This window comes from Phoenix dactylifera, unplaced genomic scaffold, assembly GCF_009389715.1.
Source record: "Phoenix dactylifera cultivar Barhee BC4 unplaced genomic scaffold, palm_55x_up_171113_PBpolish2nd_filt_p 000089F, whole genome shotgun sequence".
NCBI lineage: Eukaryota > Viridiplantae > Streptophyta > Magnoliopsida > Arecales > Arecaceae > Phoenix > Phoenix dactylifera.
The window spans coordinates 842891-844825 of record NW_024067678.1 but is presented as its reverse complement, the minus strand read 5'-3'; the positions used below and the strand labels follow the sequence as shown (position 1 = coordinate 844825).

The following is a 1935-nucleotide window of genomic DNA, read 5'->3' as shown; positions in this document are numbered from 1 at the left end:
AATTTTAGATTTAATTAGTACTTTAGTAGTTAGTCTTTTTCTTTCGGAAAAAAAAAAATTCTTTACTGCTGTTTTTTTATTCCCTGCACAGTCTGCATCAAACTCTGATATCAAAGTAATTCACCGTCTGATTGAACTCAAATTTGGTCGTCAGCTGCAGGACCTGTGTTTCTTTCATCTGAACGGTCTGATTGACATTCTGAAACTTTTAAGACTATCAGATTAATACGAAAACTTGCTGCTGTCTGTTTTGAATTTTCTGCATTTAATTGTTTTAGATCAGAATTTTATTGTTATCATATCTCATTAACCCTGGTTGCTAATTGAAAATTTAAGAAAAAAAAATAAATAATTTGCTTGATCACCTATTCAGTGAAATTTAATGTCATGTCATAAAATATAAAAAAAATCTCTTTATTGTTGCATATAGTATAAGGCATCAGCATAAACTATTCTAAGAGCTGAACCCATTTAAAAAAATAAGATCGAGATTTCATCACTCGTCCTTAGCCCAAAAATCACCCCATTGCATAAATATCCTAAGCTTAATTAAAATCAACTAGACGTTGGCCCCTAAGGACATTCGAGCTCAATAGGACGAAGACCACCGAAAGTTGCACCAATTTCGCTCTGTGGCTTAGTTGATGTCTAGGCAAGCTTTGTCCCTATAAGGGAGACAGTTCATCTGTTCGAGGCAAGTGGGTTTTAAGTGGGACCTTTGCGAACGCATCGTGACCCCTCCACTTACCTGGGAGCTTACCTGGTCAACTCGGTTCATTAGACCGGATTGGAGGCTTAGGTGCCCTCTTCAAACCACTTAGGAGCTGTCTAGAAATTTAAGAAAAACATTAGAAATTGAGGTGTAATGTTTAGTTACATGTGTGATTGTGAATAGGTTTTTGTTTTAGGGTGTAGTTTTAGGGTATCTTTAGTTGGTACTTACATTTATATTTATTTTTTTAAAAAAAAATAAAAAAAAATTAATTAAATTTTGTATGCTAGGTTGGAATAGGGACGACACCGGTCGATTAAGTCGTACAACTTTAGATCATCCCTTAGGATACATCCTTGAAATTCCTTCGCATTATCTCACACCTTGTGAGATGGCAAATTTTCCGGATGATGTAGGAAGTCACCATGGTGATGAAGGTAGACCCCCAGTTATGACACTTCGACAATACTTACATCCCACTAGGACTAGTCAACCTTCATGCATGATTATTCCTGAAAATGTAGGACACTTTGAAATCAAACCAGGAGTAATTCAATTGCTGCCAAAGTATCATGGAATGGAATCCGAGAACCCTTATCTTCACCTTAAGGATTTTGAGGAAATTAGCATCACATTTAGAGTGCCAAATGTATCGGAAGATGTCCTTAAATTAACCTTGTTTCCTTTTTCCTTGAAGGATAAAGCCAAAACATGGCTGAACTCCTTGAGACCTAGATCGCTAGGAACATGGCATGACATGCAAAGAGAATTCTTGAAAAAATTCTTTCCCGCACAAAGGACTAACTTTTTGAAAAGGCACATTAGTAATTTCCAACAAAAAGACCATGAAACATTTTATGAATGCTGGGAGAGATTTAAAGATTTGCTTCTCTCTTGTCCTCATCATGGGTTTGAAACATGGAGAACCATTAGTTTCTTTTACGAAGGGTTGTCTCCACAGTTGAAACAATTTATAGAGACTATGTGCAATGGTCTATTTTTGGAAAAGCAACCCGATGAGGCATGGGACTATTTAGACTCTCTCGCAGAGACTGCACAATTATGGGATACAGGGGATAGAGCGAATAAACCTTTGCCTAAGCCTACTAGCATTCCACACGGGGGCCTTTACAACCTTAATACTCAGGATGATATTCAAGCTAAAATGGCAGCCCTTACTAGGAAGGTAGAGGAAATTGAACTTAGAAGGATTGAACCCGTCA

The 1935-nt window shown here is 37.1% G+C and overlaps 1 pseudogene; it reads right to left on the bottom strand.

Moving 5' to 3' along the window:
• Nucleotides 1-1526: 1526 nt before the first annotated feature.
• Nucleotides 1527-1624, bottom strand: LOC120104732 (annotated as a pseudogene).
• Nucleotides 1625-1935: the final 311 nt, after the last annotated feature.